Source organism: Urocampus carinirostris, chromosome 19 (assembly GCF_059441175.1).
Source record: "Urocampus carinirostris isolate Australia breed hairy pipefish chromosome 19, RoL_Ucar_1.0, whole genome shotgun sequence".
In the NCBI taxonomy this organism is placed as follows: Eukaryota; Metazoa; Chordata; class Actinopteri; order Syngnathiformes; family Syngnathidae; genus Urocampus; species Urocampus carinirostris.
The window spans coordinates 20,088,617-20,112,448 of record NC_142367.1 but is presented as its reverse complement, the minus strand read 5'-3'; the positions used below and the strand labels follow the sequence as shown (position 1 = coordinate 20,112,448).

The 23,832-nt window shown below is 41.6% G+C and overlaps 1 long non-coding RNA gene across 1 annotated transcript; it reads right to left on the bottom strand.

Moving 5' to 3' along the window:
- Positions 1 to 14,751: 14,751 nt before the first annotated feature.
- On the bottom strand, positions 14,752 to 22,383 carry LOC148347647 (uncharacterized). The gene is made up of 3 exons (XR_015847850.1): positions 22,174 to 22,383; positions 18,938 to 19,012; positions 14,752 to 16,293 (listed from the first exon to the last, which is right to left on the bottom strand). It is a non-coding gene; the product is annotated as an uncharacterized LOC148347647 (long non-coding RNA).
- Positions 22,384 to 23,832: the final 1,449 nt, after the last annotated feature.

Genomic DNA, 23,832 nt, shown 5'->3' with positions numbered 1-23,832 from the left:
CACTAATGGTCATGAACAGTGGGTCATTACCATAAGAACACTATTCCAGATACAAGCGGCTAGGATGAGTTTCCTCTGCAGGGTGGCTGGGCTCTCCCTTAGAGATAGGGTGAGAAGCTCAGTCATCAAGGACAGATTCATTGTACAGCCACTTCTCCTCCACGTTGAAAGGAGCCGGCTGAGGTGGCTCAGGCATCTGGTGAGGATACTTCCGGGCATGTCTCGACGGCGGGAAGAGCTGGGGACGAGACAGGACACGCTGGAAGGGACTAAGTTTCTAGGCTGGCCTTGGGACGCCTCGGGACTTCGTTGGATGAGCTGAATGAAGTGGCTGAGGATAGGTAAGTGTGGGCTTCTCTGCTGAGGCTGCTCCTGAGACCCAAACCTGGATAAGAGTAAGGTAACGAATATATAAACACAATTTGAAATGATCAAAAATAAGATAAAAAATACAGCCAAAACCTAAGTTGACAGTTAAGGTAGAGTTCTCTTGCTTACGAATTTATACATTTTTCATTTTATATTTTCATGACGACAGGTGATGCGCATCTTTGCCTGTCACCCCTGAAGCACGTCACTCCAACGCTATTGCAACGTTTGATACACAGCAGTTCACTGGAGGGTCACATACAACACTGCAGCTGTCTGTCACTCAAGTAGATAGACTAGCAGTCTAGCACACACCAAAAATATGCACCCTCATCTCAGCAGGCTGTAATGTTTTTGCCTTTTTTTGGCAATTACAGCTGCGATTTTCGAGTGCGTCGCCGTAGCAACCGCATCCTTTGATGCATGTTGACGGAACGCCTCGCGCCACCGAGATAAGAGGTGGGTGGAGCTGTGATTGGGAATGGAGGCGCGTTAAATGCGCTCTAGTTTGTATACGATAAAACAAAGTGGCCAAGACGTCTCATCCTGGTGGCCCGAAGATCCAGGATGAACGGTGATGCGAGAGAACGGGGCAGGGAGAGTGTGCAGCTATTTTAGTCTGGACGTTGTCATGGAAACTGCAGCCTCGTTACAAATGGAGATGTCCAGAACACATGTATTTGTCGGACAAATGGTGCGCCGGGGTCCAGTGTGCTACTCTGACATAGTAACCGAATGAACCCACCGATAGCTATGAACAGTAAAAGTTGGGGCGAATTGATCCAAATATCTATATTCTCGGTACCGAGAGAGTACTTGGATTGTATCGATACCATTGTCTTGGGATCAATACTATCTTCCCATTTTAACTATTACTGTAGTGACATGGAAATATTTGATTCATTCTCTGGCTGGTGAAAACTGCAACAATACAATGCATTGAGACCATGTGCTATAATGTCAGCGAAAATAAAGTCCATTAACTGGCCGAGTTAGCACAAAATGTGGATATTAAAGGGACAGTGTGTAACATTTATCGCCTCTTAGTGGTTACAAAAAACCTTATTCAAAAAATATTATTGATTTGAATATTCGACTTTGCAATGCCATATCGCAAGGCGAGATCGGACACTCCAAAACCATTTTCGTAAAAGCACAGACTAGCAAAAAAAAATAACTTCAAAAAGGTGTACCCCTTCACTCATTGACGGTCCGGATGGAAGTGACGCTAAAGCTAGGCTAACTCGCGCCACCGAGTGCATCTCGGCTCCACTCATTACGCTCCAAATCTCATTTGATTCGACTATTTTGTCTCGGCTATTTCCAGTTGGGCACGGAATTCCAAATTTTGCGCACATTTTTTGGTCGAACACCGATTTGGCTGAGCATTGAGGCGGTTGAGGATCAGATAGATAGATAGAGATAGATACTTTATTCATCACCATAGGGAAATTCACATTGCTTATTAACAGATTAACAGGATGGCCTCGGGGTGCTGTGTTGTAGTATAGCAACAGCGGAGTGGATGAAGTCACACGCTAGTCCAAAAGTTTGATGTCCCTGCAGCAGATGGAAATCTTTGTGCCCAGGGTTACACCACCTCGTGTTCATGTAGATATCAAGTCCACCTCCTCTCCGCTTCCCGCAGGCTTTTGTGTGTGCTGAAGCCGGGTAGCTCCGGAACAATTCGCGTAGCTCCAAGTTAGCGTCCGGGATGCTAGACGTGAGCCACGTTTACATAAAACACAGAAAACTGCACTCCCTGTACGCTTTTATCTTTTTCACCAGCACAGCTAGTTCGTTTGTCTTATTTGGTAGAGAGTTCACATTTACCATGATTACGGACGGTACCGCTTAGCCTTAGCTCCGGCTCTGCATCCACGATAGGGCCCCCTCATCACGCCGGCACGAGAATTCTTCAGGGCAAGAAGTTGATTTCTGGAATAAACGCATTTTTGTGTGTTAAAACCCATAACGATAGGATAGAAAGTAATCCAAAGTGAAGTTGTCAAACGGGACGAAAAACACAGAAGATACAAGCAGACACTTAAAACAATAAATCACAAAAAGAGCGAAATAACACGGAGCTGCTGGAAAGGGTACCACTGTATATCATTATACTTATATTTGAGCGTTTCAAAACCAATGTTTGGAAACAAATACAATAAATAATAACACGTAGATGTCTGTGTGTAGATTTATTTATTAATGAAAACATTTGGATGATCTCTAGAATTAGCCCCTTGGTTCAATTTCTTTACCCCAATGCGGGCCGACTCCAAATAGTGGCCAATGCTGGAAAAATGGTAGGTGAAAGGGGGGAGGGAGGATAGGGTTCTATGTATGTATAAGCCGCTACTTTTTCCCAAACGTTCAACCTTGCGGCTTATTCAGTTATGCGGCCAATTTATATAATTTTTCTAACGGCCGCCAGCGGCGCTCGAGTACAAAAGGTAAGATTTAGAACGGTGTAATATATGCGCCGAGGAAGACTGCAACTTCTAGGCTTGTGCATTAATTCAATTAGCGTAAACATACCCTCATCATGCAAAATGCAAAAAGAAAGGCACATCAAAAAATCCACCATCACCAACGGGTTCCGAAAAGCCGGTCTGCTGCGTGACAGAGAGGAGGGCACAGAATCAGGAGTGGATGAGAGTTCCAGCGACAGTGACAGTGAGGCTGTCTATATGACAACGTTTCTTTCCGACACCGAGGTTTACCGTGATTTTTACAAGTACGGTATGTTTTTTTAACAGACCCGTTTACTGTGTTGCGAGCGTCTTGCTACCTGTCACAGGCACCGTTTGGGATGAAAGTTATATTATTATTAGTAAAACTTTGAAAACTCTCTCAGTGTACCGTCTTTCTTTGTAAATATGTGTAACCATGTATAATATGTATTTGCAACTGTATATTTTTGTAGTGTATTTATTTTGTACGCTTATTCTGATATGTTTTGGACGGGCGAATTAAAAAGAAGGGGCGGAACAAACGCGGGCTGACGGGAAGTGGGGACCGGTAAAGGTGAGTGTTTGTGGACACGGCGTACAATAGTGGATATATTTTTTTCCCAACCTTACCTTTGGAAATATACACTTTTTTCTTTAGATTACTTTCAACGGGACCCGGACTCTGCATAAAACCTTAAGTTCCAGTATCATTTTACGTTCATTTAGCCGGCTGTGATTTTTGGACTGTGTACTTTAATGAAGGATATTCAGTTTCAATCGCGAGACAAAGTCGGGTCTGGGTTACTTTTGTGTTACATTTTTTTTTTAACGTGGGCGCATGCGGCTTATATACAGGTGCGGCTTGTGTAAGTACAAAATCGGTTTCCTCTTGAAATGTGGTAGGTGCGGCTTTTAATCCGGTGCACTCTATAGTCCGGAATTTACGGTATGTATGTCTTGAATATAGGCTCAATTTTTGGAATTTATTCTTTCTCGTCCTCGCAAGAATCCTCATCTGCTCGCTTCCCAGCGTCTGCTCCTTCCTCCCGCTCTGAAGGACGGCGGTATTCCCACATTTCTCTGTTACTATAGCAACACCGCATCGAGAACGGGAAGGAGAGGACGCAGAGGGGAGGGTAAGGGAGGGAGGGTTTGCAAAAAAAGAGGGCCTAAAGATGAGCGGATGTGTGAACAATGCTAATTCCGACGCCATGCTGAACCCCCCCTTCTCTCGCTCGTCGCATTGCACAGAGCGCAGCCACCGAATTTGCATAATAGCCCGTGGGAATATATTTGCATGTTCAAATAATGCACTGCAACTTTTCCTTTTTCCATTTTTTTTTCTTCCAGGCTGTAATGACATCAAGCACCAACCCGTCACGGCAATGTCAAAGCAGCCGGGGGACGGAAGACGCATCGCCGTGGAAACCGGATGGCGGCCGAGGGAAGGCCGAAGCCGTTTCGCGTCAATGTCATCATCTCTTTCCGTTTGTTGTTATTGTACAGTACAAAGGGCCCCAGAAGAAAAGCGCTGTTGCGTCATGGGAAGTTGCGCCTCCGAGTGGGGCGAACACTCTCCTCAATGGAAGGACACGTGTCGGAGGGAAACTGGCTGGACGCGGATCCTATCTAATATTCTGTCATTAGCGACCGATGCTATTAGAAGGGTTTGCTACGTGGAGCCGTCCGCTGCATGTCAACTGTCTGGCTTGTCCTCTCTCGGCAATCAATAACTCATCTCTCCACGTCAATATTGCTCCGGCCCGAGGGACTTAAATGTCCTTCTTTAGGACGGAAGGAGAATTGGCAAGAAGTTGACGCTCTTTAGTTTTCCTGGTCTGTTTTGTTTCCTCGAGTGATGACGCAGCACGTATATTTAACAAAGAAAGTGGTTTATATTCGCATTTCAGCTTCGTTGCTTAAAATTCTTAATTGAATTGAAAATCATGAATCTGGTGGTTTGAAAACTGGATTTGAAATATTATACAGTATATACTGTTTGCGATTGATGTCCGACAATCCAATTATTTGAGTACTGAAACTATTATTCTCATTCAACCATCTTACGCATTCGAAAATCTTGCATTCCAAAATCTTGCCTGTGTATCGAAACATGAGTACCGTAAATTCCGGACTATAGAGCGCACCTGATTATAAGCCGCACCCACCACATTTTAAGAGGAAAACCGATTTTAGCCGCACCTGTATATAAGCCGCATGCGCCCACATTTAAACATGTGACACAAACACAAAATTAACCCAAACCCGACTTCAAGTCCCACGATTGAAACTAAAGTCCACAGTCCAAAAATCACAGCCGGCAAATTGAACGGAGAATGATATTGGTACTTAATGTTTGATGCAGACCTGCAGAGTCCAGGTCCCGTTGAAAGTAATCCAAGGAAAAAAGTGTATATTTCCAAAGGTAAGGGTGGGGAAAAATATATCAGATAAACATATTTACTCACGCAACTCCTTTTTCTTTAACCAACCTTTTACCCCCTCTTCTTTCCTTGTCTGTCCCTCACCTTTAGCGGTCCCCACTTAAACTCGGCACCCCACGTTTGTTCCACCCCTCACTTTTCGTTCATCCGTGCAAAACATATCAGAATAAGTGTCTAAAATAAATACAAATAAATACATTACAAAAATATACAGTTGCAAATACATATTATACATGGGTTACACATATATACAAAGAAAGACGGTACACCGAGAGAGTTTTCAAATCTTTAATAATAATTTAGCTTTCATCCCAAACTATGCCTGTGACAGGGCAGCTAATGGTAGCAACACTCGAGCGCCGCTGGCGGCCGTTAGAAAAATTACATAAATTGGCCAGTGTTCACTACATTGTTACGAATGGCAAGAAAGATAATTACAATTCAAAACACCCAACATATTTAAAAAATATTTACCCAAACATCTACAAATACTTGAAACCAATGTTCCCTCTTATTTTCCCCGGGTCTGAGCGTTCACACAAAGTCGGTGAGCAGCGCTTGAAACAACAGTGAACAACCATAATCCCAAGTGTGGCAAGATAATTCATTAGCAAACATGTCCAAAACTTGACATCATGTTACATTATGCTGAGTTTCTGGCAATGCAAAATTATTTTTCTCTTTTGAATGAATTGACTCATGTACTATTGCAAAGGTTGTACGGCCTACAAATGTCATTTGTTCTTATTATTCTTCCACAAGATATCCATTTCTTTTTATTTCCTGATATATTTTGTCGCATGATATTAACATTTTTGGGGGCTTATTTAGTCGGTTGTAAGATACAGAACTGTACTTAATCACATTTTTTAGCGGAAGTACAAGGTTGGCCACAAGATTCACTTGATATAATTGGAAATTATTTGAATGCAACACAAACTTTTTCTTCTTTTTTCCGTGTTTTTTTTTCTACTTTTTTTTAAATTCCTTTAAAAAAAATCTCATTGTGTTTATTTTTTTCGAGCTGTTACTTTTTTCTTTTTGTTCTCTATTTACTTTTTTCCTACATTTCTTTCTCTTTTTTTTCTGGCTTTTTAAATAAATGTTTCCTTCTTTTTTTCTCTTCCTTTTGTTTCTTTTTTTCTCAGCTTTTCACTACTTTTTCATTTTGGTATTTTTTTCTTTTTCGTTCTATTCCCCGCTTCCTTTAAGCCATTTTGTGCATAATTTTACATAATATTTGGTCATGTTGGGATTAAAGAAGCAAAAACAACCCGAAAGAGCCGGTTCCTTTTAGTGAGCAGAGCCGAAGAAGCCGATTCTCGACAAACTCTACTGACTTTACTTTTCAACTTCGTTCGACATTGACTTCAAAATACCGCATTTAGGACACAACGTCAGGGGAACCCATGTATCTTCTAACACAATCAAACATTGAAGTAGATTCATTCTACTAATAAGACGCTCACATATTCAAATTGTGAATGTCTGGTTATATTTTTTACTATGTAAAGAGTAATTTAGAATGAAACTACCATACAAATAGCATTTTTAAATTGTACTTGAAAACTGAAAGGTATGTATTTGGGTTTTTTCCCACCTCTTCTAAACAAGCCTGCCCTTTTAAGCAGTAAGGTTGGTTGGATGGATCCTTTAACCACTAGGTTCATTCAGGAATGTGTTCCTTTACACATCTCCTCATGAGCTGGAATTGATCATTCTTGTCTCTCATTATGTATTTCACTCAAAGAAATAAGGTGATAGACCTAACTATGGCACTTAAGGCCACTTCTGACTATGATAGGCTGGTTTATGCTGTCAGTCAAACAGTGAGGTGAGTGCACAAGTCAATTTCTTTACCCAAAACAAACTAGGAAGCATGGCAACCAATAGCTTTTGGCGGCTTGTCAGATTTAAAATAAATTCATCCATTAAATTGGACTCTGGGGAAAGTCAGAAGAGCGCAAAGAAAGGGTGCTCTCCACCGGGTGCTCTGTGGATTGTTATCGGGTTCAGGAAGTGACAGATGCGGCATCAGGAGAGAAGGCAAGAACAAGGCTGCCGGTACAGCTTACTGCTACAGCCAGGCTAACAACTCTTAAGCGGACTCCACCGGGCTTGTAACTCACAAACATAATCTCTATTACCGGTACTCATTAAACAGATGACCTGGAGCAACAACTCGTAGGAAATGGCTACATTCAGGACAGCAGTATTTTAATCATTGCTGAGGCCTGTCTCAATCTGATGCTAGCATGCAGCTACTCAGCCTAAATCGCCTTCTTGCACTGAATGGATGTATAATGAGAATAAAGACCATTCATTGTCGGTCAGGAGGGTAATCTCGAGGTAAATTTGCCCCTCGGGCGCTTTTATGAAGGTAAGACACTAATTTGCGGATTTTCACTTTTTGAGGGGGGTTCTGGTCCCCATTAACTTCGATAACTGAGGGATTACAGTAAACCTTTTCTCTATGACTCAATTACTATACTAGCAAGTTAGTTTTTGTCCGAAATGGAAATTAATCTTGAAGTATATTTAATTTAGCATATTAGTCCTCCTTGTACTAGCGTAATTTTGCATATCGTAACTTGTAATTACCGTAAATTCCGGACTATAGAGCGCACCTGATTATAAGCCGCACCCACCACATTTTAAGAGGAAAACCGATTTTGTACATACACAAGCCGCACCTGTATATAAGCCGCATGCACCCACATTTAAACATGTAACACAAACACAAAATTAACCCAAACCCGACTTCAAGTCCCGCGATTGAAACTAAATGTCCTTCATTAAAGTCCACAGTCCAAAAATCACAGCCGGCAAAATGAACAGAAAATGATACGGGTACTTAAGGTTTGATGCAGACCTGCAGAGTCCAGGTCCCGTTGAAAGTAATCCAAGGAAAAGTGTATATTTCCAAAGGTAAGGGTGGGAAAATAATATCAGATGAACACATTTACTGACGCAACTCCTTTTTCTTTAACCAACTTTTTACCCCCTCTTTTCTTGTCTGTCCCTCACCTTTAGCAGTCCCCACTTAAACTCGGCACCCCGCGTTTGTTCCGCCCCTCATTTTTCGTTCACTCGTGCAAAACATATCAGAATAAGTGTCTAAAATAAATACAAAAAAATACATTACAAAAATATACAGTTGCAAATACATATTATACATGGGTTACACATATTTACAAAGAAAGACGGTACACCGAGAGCTTTAATAATAATAATATAGCTTTGACAGGGCAGTTAATGGTAGCAACACTCGAGCGCCGCTAGCGGCCATCATAAAAATTATATAATTTAGCCGCATCACTGAATAAGCCGCAGGGTTGAAAGTTAGGGAAAAAAAATAGCGGCTTATAGTCCGGAATTTACGGTATTCATTTTATTTTTTATTTCTAATGCTCGTTTTTTGGGGGGAAAAAATCTCAAAGGCACTCTTCTTAGAAGAGGCAATCATTTGCAGCACAAGTTCCATTTTAGCCCGATTATAAGTGTAGATACCTAAACCATTGATGCTAAGATAGTTCAAGTATTTATCCTAACGGTATCAACATCATTAAATCACAAACCGCTACAGCTAGCAGCATACGAATGCTAAGCTAACTCTTCTACAAACCCAACTTTATATTGACCCAAGAAACATGAGAGGGCTTTTACATTTCTCATTTAATTAGCAACAAGGCAAACAAATTACCCCAAATGCCAAGCTCTTATAAGCCGTGTAAAAACCCGGCGTACTCCCGGGGCACGACGGAGGCTAAGTAAATGTTCCGACATAATGCGTAGCCCCGATAAAAGCCCGAAGCATCTGGAGTCTACAGAGTAAAGACATCGCCTCCATCAGACGCTATGGTAAATCAATAATCAAGTAAGTATAATCTAATAAGGGTGTCCTGCGCCGAGTGTATGTTTGTGTGCGCCGGCGTGTATCGGCTGGGGAACGTTTTGCTACACACCGAACATTCCTGCAGTAATTACTCTGAGGTGTCGGCTCACACTGTTTGCTGCAATCTAAATATTCATAGGACAGTAATCGCTGTCACTTCATCACGCTGACTACGGAGGATAAAGGCATAAGAGGACAAGGGCTAGTCGTTATAGAGAGCTGCGGGTAAGTCGACGCATTCATTCATTAGCCGGGAAAAGGGTTTCACGGTAATAAAAAGGGTTGCTAGGTTTTGGGGTTGATAGACCCATGTGGGGGAAGGAGACACTGGAAGGGGTGCTCAAGAAGAGGGATAATATTTCATATTAAAAGGAGGTACAAAGTAACAAACAAAGTTAGGGTTGAAATTGCCAAACCAAACAAAACCGGAAAAAGCCTAAACCAATAACAAAACCGGAAATGGAAAATGCAAGGAATAAAGTAACAAACCAACACGTGGTCAGGGTTGGGTAGGGTTACTTTAACTTGATTACTTTTGGATTAACTCCAATACCTAATATGCTAATAAAAGACAAAAACTAAATATGAATACAATTATGACTCACAACATGTGGTAAGCTTTCTCTGCTGGCTTTGATCTCTGGCAAAACTAACATAAAATGCGACAGAAACAAAATGAAAATAAATCCAAACAGCTTGCCAACATCATTTTGTGCAGGCTTGGGGAGTAACGGAATACATGGAACAGCAAAAATGATGTTGGCAAGCTGTTTGGATTTATTTTCATTTTCTTTCTGTCGCATTTGATGTTAGTTTTGCCGGAGATCAAAGAGATCAAAGCCAGGAGAGAAAGCTTACCACCTGTTGCGAGTCATAATTGTGTTCTTATTTAGTTTCTTTTGTCATTTATTAGCATATTTGGTATTGGAGTAATCCAAAAGTAATTGAAAGTAATCCAGTTAAAGTAACCCTAGCCAACCCTGGCTTCCCTCTGGCCATCAGGGAGAGACACATTTTTCCGAGCAGCCCTGAAGAGTTATCATAGTATATTAAAATCAAAACAGCAAAAACACTACCCACTCCCATGTTATTGGTTACATGACAATCTGTTTCTTAACATGCTTATTGGCTCTCTTCTCTCGCGTTCTCAGATGACGCCCTTTCTTGCGTACCTGACTGTCCGGGGTGCAGTTCCGGGAAACAACACACCATTAGATTCCCAGGAGCGGGGATTCTTGGACCTTGGGCCCTCCTCCCCTTCGGTTCCTGTTTTGTCTCTCTATCGTTTAGGCCTCAAAAACAACTTTGAAACAGCACTATTCTACTTATTTGCAATACAGCCTTGAATTATTTAAAACAGTTAACATGTCTGCACAAAATAAAATCCTTCAAAAGTAAATGGCATATGTTTTCAGTAGTGTTCTAAGAATTTGTATTAATTCATGTTTACATATTAGAGCAGGGGCAGCACGGCGGCGCAGTGGTTAGCGCTTGTGCGGCACAGTTCATGTCATGGGAACCTGTCGTGGGTTCAAATCCAGCTCCAGACTTCCTGTGCGGAGTTTGTATGTTCTCCCCGTGCTTGCGTGGGTTTCCTCCGGGCACTCCGGTTTCCTCCCACGTTCCAAAAACATGCATTTCAGGTGAATTGGCCGGTCCAAATTGTCCCTAGGTGTGAATGAGCGAATGAGTTGTCTGTCCCTGTGTGCCCTGCGATTGGCTGGCAACCAGTTCAGGGTGTCCCCTGCCCACTGCCCGGAGATGGCTGGGATGGGCTCCAGCCCCCCCGCGACCCTAATGAGGATAAGCGGTACGGCTAATGAGATGAGATGAGATATTAGAGCAGTGTGGGGTTGTGTTTCTGCTGCGAGTGAGTTTTCAGTAGAATATTTTCCTGACCATGTTTCAGTAGGGCAGCACGGCACTGCGCCAGCAGTGGTTAGCGCGTGTGCGGCACAGTTCTGAGATCATGAGATCGAACCTCCTGTGTGGAGTTTGCATGTTCTCCCCGTGCTTGCGTGAGTTTCCTCCGGGTACTCCGGTTTCCTCCTAAATTCCCAAAAACATGCATGTCAGGTTAATTGTCTGGTCCGAATTGTCCTTAGGTGTGAATGAGCGAGTGAGTTGTTGGCTGGCAACCAGTTCAGGGTGTCCCCTACCCACTGCCCGAAGATAGCTGGGATGGGCTCCAGCACCCCCACGACCCTACTGAGGATAAGCGGAGCAGATAATGGGGGCGGCAGTGGCTCAGGAGGTAGAGCGCTCGTCTTGGGATCAAGAGATCGCAGTTCGAATCCCTGCTCCTCCGTGTTACATGTAGAAGTGTCCTTGGGTAAGACACTGAACCCCTATTGCCCCCAATAAGCAAGTTAGGGCCTTACATGGCTGCACGGCCGCTATAGGGAAATGTGAAGCACACTGTAAAGCGCTTTGGGAAGTCTTGACTTGAAAAGCGCTATATAAATGCAGATCGTGGCTGGATGTTCAGTAGTGCCTAAGAGAGCTATTATGTCCTTTCTATATGTGTTTTTCCCTTTTATATGTTTTTTCCAGTCCTCACTGGATGACAAATTGTTGTACAGCATGTCCATTTTTTTTAAGGCCTCAAACGTAAGCTGATCAAAGTCAAGTCACCGTCTCATAGGAAAAGTATAACCTTTCCCCACACATCAGCAACATTTGTGCACTCACACAAACAATCAGCTCTCCTAAACCCCTCTCCCGCGTTGTAGGTTACATGCTTTGTTGGTCCGGCTGATTGTTTCATCCCCAGGGGTGACGAGAAACTCTGCAGCCCTGTGAAATCTTGTGACCTACTCTGGATGGGTAGCGACAGATGTCCACTCGAGCGGAGCTGGCCGCTGGACGCATGTGCGTCTTTGCTAGTTTGTAGATCTTTGTGGCGAACGTTAAATACGGCAACTGGGCAGTGACATGCAGCAATGTTCCCTGTAATTTTCCACGGGTCTGAGCATTCACACAGAGTCGGTGAGCAACGCTTGAGACAACAGTGAGTAACAGCAATTCCAAGTGTGGCAACTAAATCATTATCAAACATGTCCAAAACTTGACATGTCCAAATCAAACATGTCCAAAACTTCATGTTACATTTTGCTGAGTTTCAGGCAATGCAAAATTATTTTTCTCTTTTGAGTGAATTGACTCATGTACTATTGCAAAGGTTGTACGGCCTACAAACGTCGTTTGTTTTTACCATTCTTTCACAAGATATCCTTTTTTTTCCCCTGATATATTTTGTTGCATAATACAAACATTTTGGGGGGCTTTTTTAGACAGTTGCAAGATACAAAACTGTACTTAATCACATTTTTTAGTGGAAATACAATGTTGGTAACAAGATTCAATTGATATCATTGGAAATTATTTAAATGCAACACAAACCTTTTCTTCCTTTTTCTGTGTTTTTTTCTACTTTTTTAAAAATTCCTTAAAAAAAATCTCATTGTGTTTATTTTTTCCTAGCTGTTACTTTTTTCCTTTTTCTCTTTCTTTTGTTTCTTTTTTTCTCAGCTTTTCACTACTTTTTCATTTTGGTATTTTTTTCTTTTTTGTTCCATGTCCCCCCGCTTCCTTTAAGTCCATTTGTGCATAATTTTACATGATATTTGGTCATGTTGGGATTAAAGAAGCAAAAACAACCTGAAGAGCCGTTTAGGACCCGAAAGAGCCGGTTCCTTTCAGTGAGCCGAAGAAGCCGGTTCTTGAAAAACTCTGACTTTACTCAACTACAGTCTACTTGGACCATTACTTCAAAATACCGCATTTAGAACACAGCGTCAGGGGAACCCGTGTATTTTTACCTTCATGCACTGTAAGTTTGACTTGATTCGCTTCTTAATTAGCAATTTTGAGCCCTGATTTTTGTGCGCTGGCTAGATTTTCTTGTGCGCCGAGAATGTGCGGGCAGTGCGCGATTGCGCACGCGCGCAGCTTAGAGTGAATATTGACGTGCAGTGAGGTTCGAGTCTGGTGAGGCACTGTCAGATTTACAAATGATTTAAACAGCGACCTATTCATCATTTGATTGGTAGAGCAAAAAAGCAATATGTAAACTGTAACATGAAAAATAAATTGTCCTTACTTAGCCCCAGACCATTACACTGCCCCCACCATGCTTTACTCTTGGCATCATGTTCTTTTTGTCAAATAAGTGTTCCATTTTAACACCAACATGGCCTGCAAAGTTCAATATTTGACTATAGAATAGTCTATAGAATGTTTCTCCAAAAATGTTGAGGATAATCAAGATGCTTTTTGGTAAGTGTGAGATAAATCTTGGAGTTTTTTTTTTTGTGACAGCATTTCTTTTCTCCTGGTAACTCTCACATGGATGCCATTTTTGGCCAGTGTTTTTTCTCATAGTGAAGCTATGGACACTGAGCTTACCTGGGACTGTTTTGCTGCCTCAGGACCAGGACAACTTAATTAAAGGAAAACAAATAATAATAATAAATTTAGGTGTTTAATAGAAGGTCCTAAAGGAGAAATGCCTGCCATCAGTGCGTGGACTAAAACTCAAGGGCTCAGCAACACATCAGCAAATCCACCTCTGAATGAAGATTCTGGAGTGGCTACATCAAAAACAGTATTCAAAGCCAATTGAGATGCTGTGGTGTGATCTTAAATGGGCAGTTCATGCTAGTAAACCTTTCTATCTCGTTGATTGGACAATTTTCGTGCAATCAGAGGAGGCAGGTGAAGCATGGTTTTAAAAATATATTAGATAGTTATATTTATTCAGTGTAACAGTTTGTCCTCATTTAATATCGCACATTTTAGATTTTTATTTGCAAAACTCGCTGAATTTTCACTCTATACTACCAATATTACTAATACAATTACTAAGTATGGAATGTATTACTTTGCTGAACGCCCATAGATGCAAAGTGAGTAACGAAATTCTCTTGCCTCATGGCAGAGGGCGATAGTGAGAACATGATTCGTTACTCACTTTGCATCTATGGGCGTTCAGCAGAGTAATACATTATTACTTAGTAATTGTATTAGTAATATTGGTAGTATAGAGTGAAAATTCAGCGAGTTTTGCAAATGAAAATCTAAAATGTGCGATATTAAATGAGGACAAACTGTTACACTGAATAAATATAACTAATATATTTTTAAAACCATGCTTCACCTGCCTCCTCTGATTGCACGCTATTGCAATTGAGAGTTCACAGAGTCAAGTCAAGTCATGTTTATTTGTATAGCACTTAATCACAAAGAGTCTCAAAGGGCTGCACAGACCTCAGACTATTACATCCCCCGATCTAAAACCTACATGAGGGCAAGGAAAAACTAAATAACCTCAACATGAGGAAAATGAAGAAGAAATGAATTGGATTATTTGGACATTTTTGCTGTTTACTCAGATAGACAGTTGCTAAATCCAACAAGATATCAAATCTTAGTGAAGAATACAATTGTGGTAAAACACCCTAATTAATCTAAATCTGTCTAAATTTGATCAAATCCAAATGAATAAACTACTTAAAAAATCTGGATTTGTGTGAGTGCGTGCTTGTACATGACTAATAGGCTCTGAAACAGCTAAACCGATTTTCGGGAAAAATTTCACAGTTGTACTTTAGAACCCCGCGGGTGTGTGGAGCTAGGTTTCCTGTCAAGGCACCCCAATGAATACCCACAAAATCGATAGAGATCTGCTTTTGTGCGTTCTCCAACAGCCTCGGGTGGCCAAATTAGGTACTGCAGCTCCAGACCACCGACTAAACCAAGCAGCCAAATCCAATCTTCTACCGGCCTGGGAGCCACAGTGAAAAATGAAGATGAAAAGACCAGTAAACATTTGTTAGGATGGGTCCTTTCCATAATATACATCTAATGTCAGCAAAATAGAAAGTTCCTAATGAAGTGTCCAGTAAGAGTTTACATGAAAACCAAGCGGTGCATTTTACATGGTTGTCTCCCATCCAAGTCACACCAGTGCTAAAAGCGCTTGTCTGCTCGCGTAAATAAAGAACAAGATTATTATTATTTTTTCATACGATGTTTTGCTCTCGCTGCAGCCCACGCAGCCCCATCAAATATGTCCGCCCTGTGCATATTTATCCGCCTGTGAAGTGCGAAGGAAAGAGAAGCATCGCTGTTTTTGGTAGCACCAAAGCGGAGCCAGCCCAAAGACTGACACCTCAGTTTGGCAGCGGATGTTGTGTCAGGATCCCCACAGACCTTGCCGGCTGTCTAGGGGGCCACGAGGCCCGGGAGGAGCCGGATGGGGGATTCCCTTGAGAAGAGCGCAGCTGGGAGGTTAGCTATTGAATATGAAGGGGGAGAAATAGGGCCAGGTATGCGGGAAATGTGGAAACGCAACGTTATGCTCATCAAAATAAGTACAGTATATAAAGAGTTTATTTTTAACTATACAGCAAATTCCTTGGGTGTGGACACCTTGATGTTTGATTTAGCTGAAAATGTCGGGGTATGGTATGCCACCCTTAGCCACAGACCGCCAAGTGGATTTGGAACCGGACACGAGAATAATCTCCACACACCTGTGCCTAATTTTCCCAGGACTTTATATTGACTGCTTGGAAAGCACCCGGTGTCGGGTCATTGCCTGTTCCATGCCACTTTCAGCTTGTCTGCTGTTACCGTGTTTGGTTTAATTTATGTTTATGGTATGGACACATTACTTGTTGTTTTAACTCCTGGTTTATTTTTGTTCGATGTTCCCGTTTTTTTTTAACAAGTACCAACCTTTGTTGAGCACACCTGCAACTATTCTGGCTTCCCTGCATTTAGGTCCACCTCCGCAAACGTGAGAATAACCCAACCACCAAATGACCCACCAGAAGCATCCACATCTCTGTCCTGGCATAGAGGAGAACGTCTCTTTGCCGCTTCTGTACCCTGTCCCAGCGGTGAAGTAAAAGTCCCTCAGTCGCTTTTCAATCCTGTCCAGGCGGCGAGGGAATAGTCCCTCGGTCGCTTCTGTATCACGTCCCGGTGGTGTGGAAAGGGTCCCCTGGCTGCTTCTGTATCCTGTACCAGCAGTGAGGGGGGCCTCCTCACTCGCTTCTGTTCCCTGTCCTGTTGAAGAGAAGGTTCCGGTCCTGGTGACGAGAATGTCACTTGGCTGCTTCTGGCCCTGTTTCGGTGGGGACAGACGAGGACCTTCAGCTGTCCCCAGTTCAGGCAGAGGACTGTCAAGTCAAGTCCCATTTATTTGTATAGCCCTTAATCACAAGATATCTCAAAAGGACTGTACAGGTTACAATTACACCATCCCCTGATCTTAACCCAACATGCGGGCAAGGAAGAACTCTAAACCTTAGCCTCCTAGACCTCTATTGCAGCCTCTGTGATCTTTTTGTATTTGTATTTGGTTTTGGTCCGCTTAGCATCCGGATTTTGCTGAATAGGAATGTTCATGACTACTCTTTTCATATAGATACCCAAAGCGATTCTCAGCTCTTGAATTATTGATACCAAATACTAATACCACCTTTACATAAGCGCAAAACCAAAAATATTGTTCAATAGATACTTTTACATGTTAAAGGTATTTGCAATAAATGTAATTAACAAGAATATAGTGTCCCTGTTATTGTCATGATTACCGATATGCTTCACCTGTGCCCGCTCCTTTGGCGCCAACTGCCCCGGACTCCTATTGGCTCCAGGTCACTATTTAAACCCTCGTCTATCTGTCACCGGTTGTCAGTCCGTCTGCGAACCTCCGTTTACTCTAGGCAAGCTTTTCGACCCAGACTCACTCCCGTTTTTCCTTCTGTCTGTTTCCCGGCTTCGACCCGTTTTTGATCTTGACCACGTCTACTCCCCTCCCCTGGATTTCGACTTGTTGCTGATCCTGTTTTTTGCTCTCTGTTTTTCTGTTTATCCGCTCCCGACACAGCCATCGCTCGCCATGGAAGGGTTTTACTTTCAGAAATAAACACCTAATCAAAATTTTGGATAAAGATTTTGACTTTTTATTCAAATATAGACTTATTCTCGGATAAATAACTAATTTGAATCGGTTAAAAAAGTTAACCATTATTTATTTATCTTGGTAATTCACTAAATTCATTTATATTTATCGTCTATTATTTAAGAGTTTTGAACTACAATTACTCAATTTTGGGGGAGTGTAAAAAAATCCCAAATATTTAGGGTTTGACACAAAAAAATGTATTTTTATTTTAAAAAAAAACGCAATATTTGAGGTTTAAAACAAAATGAATCACCATTTTCGCCCAAAACATAAAATGATTTCATTATTGGAGTAATTAAAGTGTGCATTATTTGACCACTAGATGTTGTATTGTTTAATGACACTGGAAAAAAAAACGCAAGAAAGAAAACAAACCAAGAAAACAAACCAAGAAAACAAACCATGGCGGCTCAAAGTGACCAAAAAGCCCGATTTTTTTCTTTCCCAAGGTTTTTGTTTTGTGGGTACCGGTAGCAGCAAGATGGCGGACAATCATGTCAGATCACTCTAGTTTAGGATCATGTCATGTCAGTATTTATATAGTGCATGTTTGTATCATAATTCATCTATTTTTACCTCTTCTTCTATTCAATATGTTTTATATGTTTTTTTTACCACTAGGAGGCGCTAAGTATTACACACTGTCCCTTTAACCACTTCTGTCTCAAGTTAGCCTAGATTTTGTCTTGACCTGACTATTTTTAAAAGATCCAATTTTTCAAGAAGCCTCATCTTCAAATTGTACCAGTTTCTTTCTATTATTATACCTAAATGTATATTATGTAACATTTAATCACTAGATGGCACTCTATTGTCTAATGCAACCGAAAACCAGCCCCGAATGAGCACAGGGTAGCAGCAAGATGCCAAACAAGGAATGAATTCTGCTATGTAATAGAAATACACATTTCTCAACCTATAAAATTGGTATTACAGTCCATTTGTTTTTGCCCAGTATTTCAATTAATGATTTTTTGTTCCACTAGGGGGGCACCAAATATTACACACTGGCCCTTTAAGGCACATCGTCAACCCAAAATCATTAAAAATGTTCATTTATAATCGTGTGAAGATGAAGCCTTGTAAACATTTAAAAAAGACACCGACTTAAAAAATGAAATAAAAACACTGTTAGTCAAGACCAATAAAGAGAGAGCACAATTTTGGTGAATTCAGCAAAACGCGACAGTAGTGAAGCGTCATCACAAAAAGAGAGATTTTGTGGTTGAGCAGTCAGTCAAATCGGTTTACGTTTTATGTTTACGTGCCAGCTGGCACCCCAGACGAACAAGATTTGTTGCTAAACCGCTACATTTGTAAACTTTATCCCCAAAAAGTAGCGCTTATTACAATATAATAGCGAGTACAATCGGTGACTGACATTTCTTGTGTGAATTTTTGTTTTCTCTTTTGATAAAAGCTGTAGAAAATAAGAAACAACCCCTGGGAATGATTGGGGTTTAATGTGGGCTTTTACTCCCCAGGGTGGAGTTAAAGAGCCTCATGGCATGAGGGAGAAATTAAATGAGAAACGATCTCCTCCTCCTCATGTATTTATTGCATTGGTCTCTGATATGAGTATATATTGTCAAGAGTTGCAGATTTTTCTGATAAGTGACATTTTTTTAAATTCTATTTTCCAGTGTCATTTTTTACTTGATTCTGCACGATATCGACTAAAATCTTGAACTGAGGGTGCAAGGAGTTTTTCTAAAGATTATTCTTAGTGTAAGTGCTATTCAAAACACGAGAAAAGAGTGATCCTTGATATTTCTTGTGTTATAAAAGAGAAACCTACCTTTCAGGGCGCAAACATCCAGCAATCTGCAGCAGTTTGTTTGATTAAAGATGTGTCGGTATCATCCGGAAGTATCTGTAGGCAAACGATTGGTTCACAAAGAAAATACTGTACCTGATGGCATCATATACAGTCAGGGTTGGGTAGGGTTACTTTAACTGGATTACTTTCAATTACCTTTGGATTACTCCAATACCAAATATCCCAACAAAAGACAAAATAAACTAAATATGAATAAAATTATGACTCACAACACGTGGTAAGCTTTCTCTCCTGACTTTGATTCTTTGATCTCCGGCAAAACTAACATAAAATGCGACAGAAACAAAATGAAAATAAATCCAAACAGCTTGCCAACATCATTTTTGCCGTTCCATGTATTCTGTTACTCCCCAAGGCTGCACAAAATTTAGTCATTTTATTCATATTTAGTTTCCTTTTCTTTTATTAGCGTATTTGGTATTGGAGTAATCCAAAAGTAATTGAAAGTAATCCAGTTAAAGTAACCCTACCCAACCCTGTATACCAGGGGTGTCAAACTCAATTTACCTCGGGGGCCACAGGATAGAACAAACATTCCCTCGGGGGCCGGACTAGTAGATTAGAGAGAAAGAAAGAGAGAAAGAAATAAGACAAAGCGAAAGAGAGAAAAAGAGGGTGGGACAAAGAAAGAGAGAAAGGGAGAGAGAGAGAGAGAAAAAAAGAAAAAAGAGAGAGAGAGAACGTGAAACGTGAGAAACAAGAGATAAAGACAAATAATGAGAGAGGGGGAAAGAAAGAGAGAGAAAGAAAAATATCCAAAGAGAAATTGAAAGAGAGGAGAGAAAAAAGAAGGAGAGAAAGAGAGAATGGGAGAAGGAGAGAATGGGAAAGCAAGAGAGAGAAAGAGAGACAAGAGAGAGAGAGAAGGAAGAATGGAAGAGGGAGCAAAATAAGGTAAAAAGACAAAGAGAGAGAGAAAGAGACAAAGAGAAACAAAGAAAGAGACAAAGAGAGACACAGAAAGTGAAAGAGAGAGACAGCGAGAGAGAGAGAAAAAGGGAAGGGAAAAAAAGAGAGAGAGAGAGAGAGAGAGAGAGAGAGAGAGAGAGAGAAATACAAGTCCACCGTCTTTGTGAGAGGCACCTGGCTTTGGCAACAACTAGTGGACATATTTCAACCTACAGCTCGTTTTTCTCTTGCGCTTCACTGAGCGTTGTCTCGCGGGCCGGATTCAATCCCTTAGCGGGCCTGATCTGGCCCCCGGGCCGCATGTTTGACACCCCTGCTGTATACAGTGAGGTACAATATCCTTCAATATCAAAATTTCAGACATATTGGTGAAAGACATTGACGTGGACTCAGGAGTGGCAGGCGAAGTTCTGCCTCACCTTTCATGTATAAATACACTAAGAATGTTTATATTTATTCAGTGTTAGCGTTTCTTCTCATTTACCTTCACAATTTTGGGGATTTTCTTTTTCCAAATTGCTGATTTTTCACGTTATAGTGAACATTATTAATACTATTACCGTACTTTCCGCACTATAAGGCGCACCGGGTTATAGGGCGCACACCCCAAAAAATAGTCTTTTGTCCGATATTTTCCATACATAAGGCGCACCGGATTATAAGGCGCTACAATGGGAACGTCGACAAAACAGTCAGATAGATCAGTCAAACGTATTACCCCCTTAACATTCCCAAAGCTTGCAAAGAAGCAAATACGTGTCTCAGACATGTATGGAAACAGCGTCTGTACGATGTCACCAATCACTCAAATGCATCGTTCCAAATATCATTCGGAAGGTTAAAGTCTTGGGATTCAAGAAATGCCAAACATTTCTTAGTTTCCATTGCATTTTTTTGCTGGCAACTGTGTGGACAGCAAAGTAAGAATTTTATTGTGCAGGGAAACGGGGTTCTTTACTGTGCATATGACAATAAACACTTTGAATTGAATTTAGTTTAAAAATAGACTCATCACAGAAACATCAAAGATTACCTATAGTTTGATTTTCTTATTTAAAAGGAGTAGTATGCAACATAATACTGTGCTGAGCATCTGCAGAAACTGAGTGAGGCACGCAATTCTCTTGCCTCAAGGCAGAGGGCAATAGTGAGACCGACAATTCTAATTTGGTGCACAACTCAGCCCCAAACAATAGAATAAGTGCCAGTATTAACAAGCTAACAGCAAGTCAAACCATTTGGTCTCATTTCGTTGCATGGACATTTTTTGGAGGCTTAGCTATCTTGTGATGTTTTTATTCAAAAGGAGCAGTGCATCGACTTGATTTTAAAAGTTAGGGCAAGAAAATACATCCAAAAAAATATATACGTTTCAGGGCGCAGTGGTTAGAACGTGTGCGGCACAGTTCTGAGGTCATGGGAACCTCCTGCGTAGGTTCAAATCCAGCTACCGGCCTTACTGTGCGGAGTTTGTATGTTCTCCCCGTGCTTGCGTGGGTTTCCTCCCACATTCCAAAGACATGCATTTCAGGTGAATTGGCCTAAGTGTGACTAAGCGAGTGAGTTGTCTGTCCCCGTGTGCCCTGCGATTGGCTGGCAACCAGTTCAGGGTGTCCCCTGCCCACTGCCTGGAGATGGCTGGGATGGGCTCTAGCCCCCCCCCGCGACCTTAATAAGGCTAAGCGGTACAGCTAATGAGATGAGATGAGATATACGGCTTTATTGCTCAACCAATTAAAATAATGAATTACTGTAAATACCGGTTCAATTATCTGTAAAATTTGTCTCTGCCACACCGGACACAATCCTCATCCCATGTCAATGCTCTTTAAAAGAGCTTTAAAATATGAATCCCATTGAGTGCCATTGACGGTTATATCAGTGAAACGCCATTTTTGATTTAAATGGAATGAGTTGGATTGCAATACTGTGGAACAACATAGTACAGTACTAAATATGAAAGTCACATCTCGGCGCATATAAAGAGAGCTGAAATCGGGCAAAGCGCACAATTCTCCACGGCAACGCTCGGGCTCCATGGCGACCGCATCCCCCACATGAGACGTTATCTCGTATGCTCTTTGAAAACCCGACGACTGAGGCCACCGAACAGCTCACATCAAGGGAGCGGCCATATGCTACGTATTTAGCCCTCATTTTTATTCCGGGTGTGTCCGGGCCCCTGTTCGCACATTTTCAGCAATGTGTATCCGAGTTTTAATCGGATGCACGGACATCGTAGGAAAATAAAACAGCCAGTCTGAGTTTAAGACAACCTGACTCACATGATCGATTGCTCCACTTGTGAGATTACACTGCCGGGCCAAAGCGTAACAAATTCACCGTTAAGCATCGAACGGAATAAGGCTCTGTTTGTTGACACGGGAGACATCCTTTAATAACAGGCATCGCGGTCTCGTGGGTTTTTGTCCGAAGCCCGTCTCATATTATTACCTCGACGATGACTGGTTGTCGATGTCGTGAAATCGATAAGAGCCTGTGAGTGGGGGCAAAGACAAATATCAAACACCTCCTGTCACTGTAAAGCTTCAACCCTGACATAAAACACACAAAATGACATACAATTACTGTCACTAATCCAATCGCTATATAAGTATAGCGTAGAAGTATAGAGTATAAGTCGCAGTTTTTGTTATGTTTTTGATGCGGGGCACCTGAATCTGCTCCATTGGCGCCAACAGCCACGGACGCCGATTGGCTTTTTCCTCTTTTTTAAACCCCCGCCTTCCTGACAACACTTGTTGGATCGTCTGCGAACCTATGCTCCCAGCTAGGCAAGCTTTTGTATTCTCCGACTCTATCCTGCCCTGTTTCCTGTCTGATACCTGTTGCCGACCTTTTTTCTGGACTCGTTTATGTTTTTGCTCCTCCGCCCCAGCCATCGACCCGTTCTCTCGCCGTCAACGACTGCCTGCCCTCGACACGGAAGTTCCTGCTATCCGCTACCCGTGACCGACAATCATCGGATCGTGGATGCGAGTCCTCTCGTCTCTCTTCTAAATAAAACTGAGTAAACGAACGCAAGTGGGTCCCGTCTCTGTTCCTGGTCCGTGACAGTTTTTTAAAAATACTTTTGCCCGGGGTGTGTCTTATACGCTTGTGTGACATACATGGGAAATTAATAACACATTGGCAACCAGTTCAGGGTGTCCCCTGCCCACTGCCCGATGATTTCTGGGCTGTGCTCCAGCACCCTCGCGACCCTACTGAGGATAAGCGGTGCAGCTAATGAGATGAGATAATATCATCAAGTTTTATTTTATTTTTTTACCGATATGTCATTTTACATGTTATTCTCACCCTAAACCGCAAGATGTCCCGAAAAATGTCCCCTATGCGTGAAATGCCCTCTCGAGCATATGTCACTCGCACAAACGTCGCCAAAATGACTTTGTATCTAATTTTGGGGGGAAATGTAACAGAAGAGTAAAGGATTTGCTCCACTTACGGAAATCACTGTTGAGCAAGTTAGAAATATTTGGTATTTCGTTTTTCTTCCCAGTCAGGCTCGAATGCTCAGAAGATAAGGCGTCATTTTATACAAAGTACATGTGATCTGTGTTTAACTGTTATATATTCCCCGAAAATAAAAAAAACAAAACAAAACCTAGTTTTAATAACATTTGCACGAATGACGTGTGCTAAGGGGGGGTTTCTCATTTACTGGGGACATTTTTTAAAATTTGTATTTTATATTGCCTTTAAGAAGACGTGTATGTTTTTGTTGTCGGATTTTATAAAAAAAATGTTTTTTCCTTCTTCGTTATGCATTTTTTGCCTGGTGCGACCTATACTCCAGAGCGACGTAAAGTCCGGTAATTACGATATATATTTTTTAAAAGCATACGTATCGTCACCTTTAAAAGTATGTAGTAATGCTGAGATATTCCATCCATCCATCCATTATCTGCACTACTTGTCCT